Source organism: Penaeus japonicus, unplaced genomic scaffold (genome assembly GCF_977035675.1).
Source record: "Penaeus japonicus unplaced genomic scaffold, GWHDUDI00000001_assembly GWHDUDI00000015, whole genome shotgun sequence".
Classification (NCBI taxonomy): domain Eukaryota; kingdom Metazoa; phylum Arthropoda; class Malacostraca; order Decapoda; family Penaeidae; genus Penaeus; species Penaeus japonicus.
The window spans coordinates 30883562-30896197 of record NW_028234417.1 but is presented as its reverse complement, the minus strand read 5'-3'; the positions used below and the strand labels follow the sequence as shown (position 1 = coordinate 30896197).

The window sequence follows — 12636 nt, the reverse complement described above, 5'->3', positions numbered from 1 at the left end:
CGTCTGAGAAAAGAGTAAATATGTTTTGCATAATTTCAGTGATATTTTTCCCCCGGCCCCCCCTTTGTCTGAATTATAAAACGAGCTTAGACGTACTCTTATATTAAAATATCTCCGAAAATCAACTTTTACACCTGGATTTAAGTCTTTTTTTCACCGATATGTAAAAAAAAAAGAGAGACAACCGCCTTCCTTCGTGTGATTTACCCACTTCATTTATTATAAGAAACTAAACCACAGGATCCTTCCGAGAGTTTCACAAATAGGCTCCTTCCTATCCCCGTCTCTATGCCCTGATACAGACGGACCGGATACAAGCAAGGGCGATGTGTGGTATGTGTATGTGTGTGCATGATGCGTGTGTGTATGTGTGTGTGTGAGTGTGAGTGAATGTATGCGAGTGAGGTGTGTGTTCTGTTCGGTGGTTGTTGGTTCGGTGGCGGTGGCGAAGGTTGGCGGGGGACGGCGAACAGTTGGCACCTGGGAGGAGATCGACAACTTTAACTCGAGTGGGCGGGGCCCGAATGTGTGTGGTAGTGACCGTCACGGTTCCGCTCCCTTCAACGCGACGAAATTTATTCATGAAGAGCGTAGGGAGAGGTGTGTGAGTTGTGGTGTTGTATGGCGTAAGGGAAAAAGGGAAAGAGATGGCAGGAAGGAAAAAAGGGGAAGAGGGAAGGAGGGCATGGGAAATGAGCGACGGAAGGATGAAAAAAAGGAGAAGAGAAGATCGGAGAGAGAAAGAGAAGGGAGGGACATTTTGTGCCGTTGAAGAGAATTAAAATCGAGGTGCTTATGACGATCTTCCGAGATTGGAGTTGATGGATGCCTGACATTGGAAACTCCCCGTTGCACCCCCACCCAAACCCCCACCTGATACCTCCCTCCCCACCCCTACCCACTGCTCTCTCCCACCCCACCCCCACCCCAACCCCCACACCGACCCATCCCTCCCCTCCAGCCCCCACCGCGACACCACCCCACCCCTCCTTCCCTCCGATCCTCGAGCACCCAAAGACGACCTCCCCCCTTCTCCTTGGCATCCTCTCCCTCCTTTACCCCCTTCGCGTGTACACTCAGATTCCGTCCTAACACAACACTTCAATTCTGACGCACGGAGAAAGTTACTGTTATATACAGACTAACATACATATATACATACATCTCTTCATCCATACATATATACATACATCTCTTCATCCATACATATATATATACATCCATACATACATCTCTTCAGCTATACATACATGCATACATATAAACATACATACATATATACATACATCTCTTCATTTATACATATATACATACATACATCCGCACATACATACACACAATAAGCAGAATGTATGTATTTGAGAAGTACATACATGATATATATACATGTTCTACTTCCCAACAATGAACATCCATTTGTTATTTCTACGCATAGCCCGCCCTGTCAGATGTAACACATGTGCCAATACATATGTAACGTATCCATTGGATGCTAATAACACTGTCAGGATTCAATGCCAGCTTCACAAAACAAACGCTAACCTTCCTTTGGATAACACATGTTCTGGAGTCAATAATAAAGAGAAAATTAATGAATAATCAGATTAATTAGTAACTATGTATATTTATATAATTCTCTTTCTTTCACAGCCCTACTTCTTTTATTATTTATTATCTAGATAGATAATGTGTGTGTGTGTGTGTGTGTGTGTGTGTGTGTGTGTGTGTGTGTGTGTGTGTGTGTGTGTGTGAGAGAGTGTATGTAAGTATTCGTGCGTGCCTGTGTGTATGTATGTATGTGCATACGGGTGTGCGTGCGCGTGCGCGTGTCCATAGGTGTGTCCATGATAGCTTAACCTCCGGTATGTGACGAGCGTGACAGGACAGGAAAAGTCACGCTCTCTGGGTGACACCGCGAGTGACAACACTGAATATACAATACAGTATTTCTTTCTCTCATTTGATTAGTGTATGGAGGGTGGAGTGGGGGTGGGGGGTAGGGGGGGGGGCGTGCAATTGGGTAGGTCTGTTTTCCGCTTAATTGGGATTGGATGATTGATGTTGATATGTGATTCACTTCAAGAGAGAAAGTTTTGTATATGAGTTTATGTAGTCTATATGAGTGATTTATATATGGATAGAAATAAATTAGAATAAAGGGATGACTAATTATATACTCACGCAAATACGCAATTATACACTGTGTATATAATATTTATGTACAGAAATAGTCGCTCATATTCTCTCTCTCTCTCTCTCTCCCCTACCCTTCCTTCCTTCCTACCCCCCCCCCCCTCTCTTCTTTTCATCCTCTCCATCACATCAAGAGAGAGAGAGAGTGGAGAGGAGGAGAGAGAGGAGAGAGAGAGAGAGGAGAGATGAGAGAGAGAGAAAGAGAGAGAGAGAGAGAGGCGGGAAGAGAGAGAGAGAGAGAGAGAGTAAAGAGAAAGAGAGAGAGGGGGGAAGAAAGTTAATGAGAGAGAGAGAGAGAGAGAGAGAGAGAGAGAGAGAGAGAGAGAGAGGAGAGAAAGAGGAGAGAGAGAGGAGAAAGGGAGAGAGAGAGAGAGAGAGAGAGAGAGAGAGAGAGAGAGAGAGAGAGAGAGAGAGAGAGAGAGAGAGAGAGAGAGAGAGAGAGAGAGAGACGTTATATAACAAGATTAATATATATAATATATCTATCTATCTATCTATATATATATAAACAAAGACCGATATACACACGTAACCATACACACCGTGACTGGAATAGCCAATTTACATTGCATGTGAGTCAATAACATCACATTTACGCAAGTTATATAACACTTCTTGGACTAAACTCTTTTCAAAGGGATTGGTCAGTATTCCTTCACATTTAATCCTCACAACTTATGCTCTCCCTATTTCTCTATCTTATTTGCTTTTACTTGTCGTGTCTTTTGCAATATGACTTTGCTAATCATTACTTGTGTATAGATGAAAGAAAGTATGGGGGGGGGGATGTGGTGGCGGGAAAGCGAGTGTGAGAGAGAGAGATCTGTTAACAATGTGTGAAAGAGAGTGAAAGACAGGGAAAAAGTGTGAGTGAGTGAGTGTGAGAATGTTGATATATATATATATATATATATATATATATATATATATATATATATATATTATATCAACAGAGGAGAGGAGAGAGAGAGAGAGGGAGGGGGGGAGGGAGAGAGAGAGGGGGGGAGGGAGAGAGGGGGAGAGAGAGAGAGAGAAGGGAGAGAGAAGGGAGAGAGAAGGGAGAGAGAGAGGGAGAGAGAGAGAGAGAGAGAGAGAGAGAGAGAGAGAGAGAGAGAGAGAGAGAGAGAGAGAGAGAGAGAGAGAGAGAGAGAGAGAGAGAGAGAGAAAATCCCCCGAAGTGCATCTGTTACCAAAATATCACAGAGAAAGAAGCTTAGCTATCTCTCTTATCAAACCCCGTATCTTTGACTCTCAAAACCCCTCACTTGTATGGTGCCAGAAAACTAATCCTTTCTATTTCTATTACTATTTTCCGTTACATAAGTGTATTTGCTTTTCGATTTATGCAGTGTATTTATGTACGATAGCAATACAATAACAATAATGATGATGATGATGAAAATAATAATGATTATGATAACAGTAATAATAATAATAATAATATATATATATATATATATATATATATATATATATATATATATATATTATGCATGTATATATAATCATATAAGTATATACATATATATATATATATATATATACATATATATATATATATATATATATATATATATATATATATATATAAACATGATCATATTCATAATCATATATCTCTTTCATCATAGTTCACTTCACCAGTTCATATGGGTGGGTGGGTGGGAAAGGGGAGGTCAATCCAGTCACGTGACTCTATACGCGAGGTCAAACGTGAGTGCAGATGACAGGTACCCACGTCTTATCACTAGAAAATAGTTAACAAATGATAACATGAAAAATATCAGTCAGGTCACGTGTTATCTGCTCGTGTAGAGGGCGAGATGTCCCCTACGTTGGAACGTGCAGGCGAAATCACGTGAGTTGGGTTGAGTGCGTACGGATGAGATGCTCGCTCGCTCTCTCTCTCTCTCTCTCTCTCTCTCTCTCTCTCTCTCTCTCTCTCTCTCTCTCTCTCTCTCTCTCTCTCTCTCTCTCTCTCTCTCCGCGTGTGTTTGTTTGTTTGTGTGTGTGTTTTCCTTCTCTCCCTCACTTCGTGTTTGTTTGTTATTGTGTACGACCTTATATTAATGCCTTTTTATTTTTTCAAGTTCAAAATACTTATATCATTAATAGGCAGTTGATTCCACATCATAGTTACAGAGGGAGGGGAAGAGAGGGAGAGAGGGAGAGAGGAAGAGAGGGAGGGGAGAAGAGGAGAGAGAGAGGAAGAGGAAGAGGAAGAGAGAGAAGAGAGAAGGGAGAGAGGAGAGGAAACGGAAGAGAGAAGAGGAGAGGAAAAGGAAGAGAGAAGAGAGAGAAGAGGAAAAGGAAGATAGAAGAGGAGAGAGAAAGTGCAAAAGAGAAGAACCATCAAACCATCGGCCAAAGAACGAAAGAGACAAAGGGGCACCAAAGAGTAAACGTCTTTATCAGATAAGTGTCGCCGAAGGAGCGCCATTTTCTCACAACAGCTGACTTGGGTTGAAAAATTCCCGTGGCAGATGAGGGGGGGGGGTGACTTGCACAGAAGGAGAACTAGGAAAGGTGAAGGTTAGTACAAGGGAGGGAGGGAGGGAGGGAGGGAGGGAGGGAGGGAGGGAGGGAGGGAAGGAGGGGGGGAGGGAGGGAGGGAGAGAATGAAGGAACAGGACGTAAGGACGAAGGAAACAACTGGAAAAGAAGAGAAAATAGTAAGAAAGAACGTCTCTCTCTCTCTCTTTCTCTCTCTCTCTATTATGTCTTTCCCTCATCTTCTCTATTACATTTATCAATTTATATACTATTCAACTATCTACAACTAATACCTATCTGTCTATCTATATAAATACATACATATCATACAATTCGTGTGTGTGTGTGTGTGTGTGTGTGTGTGTGTGTGTGTGTGTGTGTGTGTGTGTGTGTGTGTGTGTGTGTGTGTGTGTGTGTGTGTGTGTGTGTGTGTTCGTGTATGTGTGTGTGTGTATGTGTTCGTGTGTGTGTGTGTGTGTGTGTTCGTGTGTGTGTGTGTGTGTGTGTGTGTGTGTGTGTGTGTGTGTGTGTGTGTGTGTGTGTGTGTGTGTGTGTGTGTGTGTGTGTGTGTGTGTGTGTGTGTGTGTGTGTGTGTTCGTGTATGTGTGTGTGTGTGTGTGTGTTCGTGTATGTGTGTGTGTGTGTGTGTGTGTGTGTGTGTGTGTGTGTGTGTGTGTGTGTGTGTGTGTGTGTGTGTGTGTGTGTGTGTGTGTGTGTGTGTGTGTGTGTGTGTGTGTGTGTGTGTGTGTGTGTGTATGTGTGTGTTTGTATGTATGTATGTGTGTGTGTATGAGCGCGCGTGTGTGTTCCTTGCTTTCTTTCCTCCTTCCCATCGGCCCGCTCTCTCCCCCTCCCCCCTTTCCCACAGCGCCAGGAATGCACCGCAAAAACTTGTTCCCTCGCCCTACAAACCTGCTCCGAGGGGATCCGTGTGACCTTCCCCTTCCCCTTCCCCTCCCCCCACTCCCTCCCCTCTTTCACATTCCCCTCTTCTCACGGGGGGAAGAGAGGGGGGGGGGGGGTAGGAGAGGAATGCGAGGCCTTCGAACCTGTTTTTCTGAACCTCCCCGCCCCCCTTCCTCCCTCCATTCCCCCTCCCCCTCCCTTCCAAGACAATCGAGTCACCGCCCTCCCCTCCCTCCTCTCTATACCCCCCCAACGCCCTTCTTCCTACGCTTCCATTCTCCCCTCCCCCTACCTCCCTCACCCAATTTCCTTCTTCATTTTCCTCCCTCTTCTCTCCCTCCCCCTCATTCCTTTCCCTTTTCCCTCCCTTCCTCCATCCCTCCACTTTCTTTCTCCCTTCCCTCCCTCCTTCCCTCCACTTTCCTCCCCATCACTCCTTTTCCTCTTCCCTCTCTCCCTCCACTTTCTTTTCCCTCTTCTCTCCTTTCCTCCCTCTTCCATCTCTCTCCCCACAATTTAACTGATTCTGGAATAAAAAGGAAATTGATAAAGGCAGAAGAGAAGGGAGAAGAATGAAGGGAGGGATAGGGAGGGAAAGGGGAAGAAGAGGGAGGGGAATGTAAATGAATGAGTGAGTGTGTGAGTGAGTGAGTGAGTGAGTGTGTGAGTGGGGGGAGGGAGGGAGGGAGGGAGGGAGGGAGAGGGAGAGAAAGAATTTTCAGAGAAAAAAAAATCATAAAGTAATAACATACATGGTAATACCCCATCTAACCCCCCTCACCCTTACCCCTACCCCTACACCCCCACCCACTCCCATACCCACCCCTAGAGAAGCCACACTCCCCGCCCCCACTCCCCTACCAACCTCACCCCCCCCCCACCCTCCCGTAAGAGGAAACTGCGCTTGCCTAAGAGGTTTCACAGCTGTCCGGGGGGTGGGGGGTGGGGGTAGAGGGGATGTTGCGTCACTTTTCCTCCCTCCCTCCCCCCTCCCCCCTCTAGGAATGAATGAATGAATGATGATGAGTACGAAGAGAGATATAGAGCTGGTGATGATGATGGTGAAGATGATGAAAAATATGGTGGTGATGATAATGATGATGATGGCGAAGATGATGGTAGGGATAGCAATAGCAGTGCCACAGCGATCAACAATATCCAACATCAACAATAACACCAAAATAAAAGGCAGAAACAAGAAAACGAAATAACTTTGTCCCAAGCAGGACAAAACCAGTGGCAATATATACCAGTGTATTTATGATGTATGTATGTTATTAAGTATATACATAACGGCATCCAAATATATATACATACATATATAATATACTATATATATATATTTATTTATCTATCTATTTATTTATTTATATATATAAAGAGGCCAAACCCCAGACGTTAAACTCCCTGACAATCCAACAGCAGAGCGACCGCGTGCAACTTGCATAAACTTGCAACACGCTGGAACGAGACTGGACCATGGCAGGCACGGGGAAAACAGAAGTTTAAATTTCTCAAGCGGATGAAATCATATGGTGTGTGTATATACATATATATATATATATATATATATATATATATATATATATATATATATTATATATATATATATGTATAATATATTATATGTATAATATATTATATATATAATATATATCATATACATATATATATTATATACATATATACATACATACACACACATATATATACATATTTTATTTATATATATATATATATATATATATATATATATATATATATATATATATAGAGAGAGAGAGAGAGAGAGAGAGAGAGAGAGAGAGAGAGAGAGAGATAGTGAAATTTGGATGATTTTTTGTTGCCTCTGTTATTCTGTTTTTGTTGTTGTTGTTGTCGTCCATGTGCCTATTTCTAGTTCTAACTTATTCACTTCTTGTCTATGTCCCTCTCTCGCGATCACTTTTCTCTCAATCTTCCTTCTAAGACCTAATGCCATGAGAGATAGAGAGATAGAGGAGAGAATAAAGAATAAGAATAAGAATAAGGAGAGAGAGAGAGAGAGAGAGAGAGAGAGAGAGAGAGAGAGAGAGAGAGAGAGAGAGAGAGAGAGAGAGAGAGAGAGAGAGAGAGAGAGAGAGAGAGAGAGAGAGAGAGAGAGAGAGAGAGAAGAGAGAGAGAGAGAAGAGAGGAGAGAGAAAGAGAGAGAGAGAGAGACAGAAAAGAAAGAGAGAAAGAGAGAAAGAGAGAAAGAGAGAGAAAGAGAGAGAGAGAGAGAGAGAGAGAGAGAGAGAGAAAGAGAGAGAAAGAGAGAGAAAGAGAGAGAAAGAGAGAGAATCGAAGAAAAGATCACCAAGATTAGGCCTAAAGCAAGACGAGCATGAATGGGCAGAGAAAAGGAGTTGAAAAGGACAGGAGATAAAAAAAGGGGGAGAAAAGAGGGGCGGGGGGGGGGGGAAGGGGAATAGAGTAATGGCTTAAAGAAAGAAGAGGGAGGGAGGGAGGGAGGGAGGGGGGGGGCGGAGGAAGAGTGTAACCACTAGGTACGCAAGAATGGGTGGTGACGTCACGCTAGAGATGGAATGGGGGGAGGGGGGGGGGCGGAGGAGAGGAGGTAGGAAGACAGGGATGGAGTAGGGAGGAAGTAAGGAGAAAGAAGGGGGAAAGGAAGGAGTAAGAAGGGAGGGAGGAAGGAGTAAGAAGGGAAGGAGGAAGGGAGGGAGAAGATCGAAAGGAAGGAGTAAGGAAGGAAGGAGGGAGGGAGGGAGGGAGGTCAAGAGGGGTATGGGGGATCCCTATTTAGATGCTAAACAGCCCCGTGTGATTATGGAAAAGGGGAGGAGTGTGGTGGGGGGAAAGAGGAGTAAAAGGAGATCGGGTATATGACGAAACAGAAGAGGAAGATGAGAGGGAGAAAGAGGCAGGAAGAGGGAGGAAGAGGAAGAGGATGATGATGATGGCGGTGGTGGTGGTGAGGAGGGGAAGAGCAAAGAGAAGAGAATAAGAAAAGACGAAAATTAACAACAGAAAAGATAAGAGAAAAATAAACAAAGAATCAAAGACAGGAAGAGCAGATAATACACGAAAATGTATTAAAGGAGACAAATGAAACAGTTGAGAAATGTGAAGAAAACGGACTGTAAAAGCAAAGAAAACGGGAAGTGAATGTGAAATAAACGGGAAGTGAATATAAAGAAAAAGGGGAGTGAATATAAAGAATAAGGGAAGTGAAGAAAATAAGAAGTAAAATTAAAGATAATGGAAAATGAAGAACTGGGCAGTATAAATGAAATAAACAAAAAGTAAAAGTGAAGAAACAGGGAAATTAAGAATTAGGAAGTAAAAATGAAGAAAACGGGTAGTAAAAGTAGAGAAATGTGAAGAAATGTTTTGAATTGGGAAGGAAAAGTGAAGAACCGATACATAACAAGTATAACATTAACAAAAACGGAATAGAATCATAATAGCACTGATACTTCTTATGCCAATGACTTTAAAAAAGAAAAAAAAAAGAAATTCCTGAAAAAAAAAAGATTAATAAGTGCTGCCGAAAAAAATAGAAATTAAATACCGGTACATGAAAATCGTAATGAATAAATAGATGAACAAAACATTAAACCAAAAAAATAATTCAACAAAAAATAAAAATAAATCAACGGCATATTCCCAATGCCTCAAAACATGATGCCTGATTCTGCCTTCACACTTCCCGCCTCCCTAACAAACTTCATCTCTTTCTGACTAATTATTTCACACCTCCCCTTTCCTTCTCCCTTCCTCCCCCCCCCACCCTCCCCCTTTCAAACACCTCCTCACCCCCTCCCAAGATCCCTCACCTCCCCCCCTCCCCCTTCAAACACCTCCTCACCCCCCCACCCCCTCCCCGGGCTAATTACATGAGGGTGTGAGATTTTGCCTAATTGTCTCCCTCTCTCAGACCACGAGCTGTTCGGCAAGTCGCTAATTTGGGCTAAACTCTTTTGTTTATCTCTTTCTCTTTCTCTATCGTTCGGTCTCTTTCTCTCGCTTTTTCTCTTTCTTTCTGTCTGTCTCTTTCTCTCTCTCTATCTATCTCTATGTCCGTTTGTCTGTCTGTCTGTCTGTCTGTCTGTCTGTCTGTCTGTCTGTCTGTCTGTCTGTCTGTCTGTCTGTCTGTCTGTCTGTCTGTCTGTCTGTCTGTCCGTCTCTCTCTCTCTCTCTCTCTCTCTCTCTCTCTCTCTCTCTCTCTCTCTCTCTCTCTCTCTCTCTCTCTCTCTCTCTCTCTCTCCCTCCCTCCCTCTCATGACTGTTGAAAAATATGTACATATTAATGTGATATACAGTTTAAATATGTAGGAATGTATATATTTCATGTGTGCGTGCATGCGTGCGAGCGTGCGTGCGTGCGTGCGTGCAAAAAAAACGAAAATCAAAAACACCGACACAACCAACGGTATATGCAAGTATTATAATGCATTATTTGTTTAGCAGAAATATTCATCAGCAAAATGATAAATACATTATTTCCGCGTTGAACACACCCAAGGCTTCTAACTAACGGGTTTGATTGCAAGAGGATAAATCATATTGCATTGATTTTCCTTTATCTATTCACATAGCCGCGTATGCTTTTATTTTCGAATCTGGGGGATACGGTGATTTTTTGTTTGTTTGTTTGTTTGTTTTCTTTACTATAGATGTATCTTTTCTGAAATAAAAGGAATGAACAGAAAAAAAAACAATAATAAAAGTAAAACAGAAACAAAAAAGATTGAAACACACGACAAAGGGAAAAAAACAAAGAAAAAAACGACAAACACGAACAAAAAAGGTTCCATTTAAGAATAGAAACCACGTGACTTCACATCAACACGTGGTAGAGGGGTGGGGTGGGGTGGGGGCGGGGCGCGGCGAGGGGTTCGGGAGTGGGGAATTAGGAGGGGGGGGTTAAGGGAAGGAGAAACTAGGGCATAGGGAGGAAGAGGGTGGGAGGAAGGGAGGGAGGGGAGAGGGAGGGAGGGAGAGAGAAAGAGAAAGAGAGATTGTGTGTATGTACTGTATGTATGTGTATGTGTATGTGTATGTGTATGTGTATGTGTATTTGTATGTGTGTGTGCATGTGTATGTGAGAGAGAGAGAGAGAGAGAAAGGGGGGGGGGTAGATAGATAGATAGGTAGATAGAGCGAGAGAGAGAAAGGGCGGGGGGGGTAGATATGTAGATGTAGATGTAGATGTAGATATAGATATAGATATATATATATAGAGAGAGAGAGAGCGAGAGAGCGAGAGAGGGAGAGAGGGAGAGAGAGAGAGAGAGAGAGAGAGAGAGAGAGAGAGAGAGAGAGAGAGAGAGAGAGAGAGAGAGAGAGAGAGAGAGAGAGAGAGAGAGAGAGATTTGATTTTGATTTTGATATGTTTATTCATACTATATACATTGTATACACATGAATAGGCATAGGAACTATGCCTAAATGATTTGTACAGTTCATATTAGTTTCTGAGACATACATTGTTGGTAAAACAGATATTACTGTGACCCTGTCAATCAATAAGCTAGGGCAAAGCTATACATAAGACATAGTAGTGCATGTATATCACTCTAGAGAGGCCTTGCATATGAGGTTATTTATCTATTACAGGCAAAGTGGATATACAAACCAGCCAAACTGAGGATCGAATTTTTTTTCGGGTACCCATTTTTCCAATGAGAGGTTATGCAAACTCAGCACAGAAAAATTTGTGATGTCCCAGGTTTTCGGAAAGAGTGTTTAGTTCCCTTTGTGTTTTACGTAATTATCTGATAAAATGCCGTCCTCTATGACCAAGGTAACATTCTGTATGGTAGGCTAAGGTGAGTACTAATTCCCGGCCAGAATCAGCATTGTGAAAGACTGATTGGAGACATGAAGCGGTTTTCATCCAGGGACATCAATACCCTAGTCTTCTATATCAAATATACGGTAATTCAGAAGAGATTGAAAGGAAATGTAGATTGGGTACTATAATTATGTGAGAGTTGTAGATGGTTATCGATATTGCAATAAAGGATGTTGCAATACTGTATATACATTCACAATGTTTTACGTTCAATCCTTTCACGAAATTCTTCAATTAAGGACATTATCATTACATAGTGGTCAAGGGTGTGGTGTAATCGTTAAGGGCTACTGCACATGCCGAAGAAAATAAAGAAACGGGTAATTTCCCCAGACTAAACTAATTATTTAATCGGTATTTTTGTAGCTTTGAGTAAAAAAAGTGCAATAGGTAAATATGATAAAAACTAATAAAAATTGTATCACTAGTCACGAAAAAAAATGGAAGCCTACTTGCATTCAGTCCCCCGGACCCAGCATTTGAGGGCTTTTTGAAACACTATACTATTGAAATACCCTAATGTGCATGTGTGTGTGCATGTGTATGTGAGAGAGAGAGAGAAAGGGGGGGGGGTAGATAGATAGATAGATAGATAGATAGAGAGAAAGGGGCGGGGGGGGTACATATATATATATATATATATATATATATATATATAGAGAGAGAGAGAGAGAGAGAGAGAGAGAGAGAGAGAGAGAGAGAGAGAGAGAGAGGGGGGGGGGGAGAAAGGGAGAGAAAGATAGAGGGATAGATAGGGGGATAGATAGAGAGAGAGAGCGAGGAAGAGGGGGAGAGAGGGAGTGAGGGTGAAGAGGGAGAGCGAAGGGTGGGAAAATGGACAAAAATCCTGACCGGATATGCAAATAAACGCGCACACCAACTCGCTTTTGTTCATCTTTTCATTTTCATTTTTTTTTTCAACGAAAGAATTGCATATCTTTCATTAGTTCACACGAAGATTTCCACATCCTAATGGATATAAAGACATTGTTAATTCATTCAGTTCATACATATATATACTCATATAAATATATATTATAAATATATATTCATACATACATAAACAACAACACACACATATATATGCATATACATACATACACACACACACACACACACATATAAATATATATATATATATATATATATATATATATTATATATATATATATATAGTGTGTTGTGTGTGTGTGTGTGTGTGTGTG

At 42.0% G+C, this 12636-nt stretch overlaps 1 protein-coding gene across 1 annotated transcript in view; it reads right to left on the bottom strand.

The window, feature by feature from the left end:
• Positions 1 to 12636, bottom strand: part of LOC147470412 (uncharacterized) — an 82399-nt gene that overhangs the window by 32151 nt on the left and 37612 nt on the right. The gene's annotated exons all lie outside the window — the stretch shown is intronic.